A 409-nucleotide genomic window follows, 5' to 3' on the forward strand; every position below is an offset into this window, starting at 1 on the left:
TATCCATGGTTCTATGCGATTTTCGTTGATTCATTCGTATTTGTCTATTAATACTTGATTGTATCACCTCAGTTCTCTAAGCCTTTCATTATAGGAAGAATTTTGACAATGTCAAAATCGAATACGTTACGCTGGAATTTACTATTAGAAATGAAAATTATTTATTAAGCTGATCGAAAGGTATATGAAAAATTTACACTGGCGGCGATGATCGCTATAATTCCTAAATTACTACGACAATAAATACTATTGGAATTTTTTAAACGAATGCAGTGTTTAAGAAAAGTTGTTATTATCTATATACCTATCAATAAAACAAAGCTTGTATTATTGAAACTACCTAGAATTTAACTTAGAAATTTAAATTATAACATTCTAGTAGGTCAAAGTCAAATAATCATCTATTCCA

This window comes from Hyposmocoma kahamanoa, unplaced genomic scaffold (genome assembly GCF_003589595.1).
Source record: "Hyposmocoma kahamanoa isolate Upper Pololo Valley unplaced genomic scaffold, ASM358959v1 79, whole genome shotgun sequence".
Classification (NCBI taxonomy): domain Eukaryota; kingdom Metazoa; phylum Arthropoda; class Insecta; order Lepidoptera; family Cosmopterigidae; genus Hyposmocoma; species Hyposmocoma kahamanoa.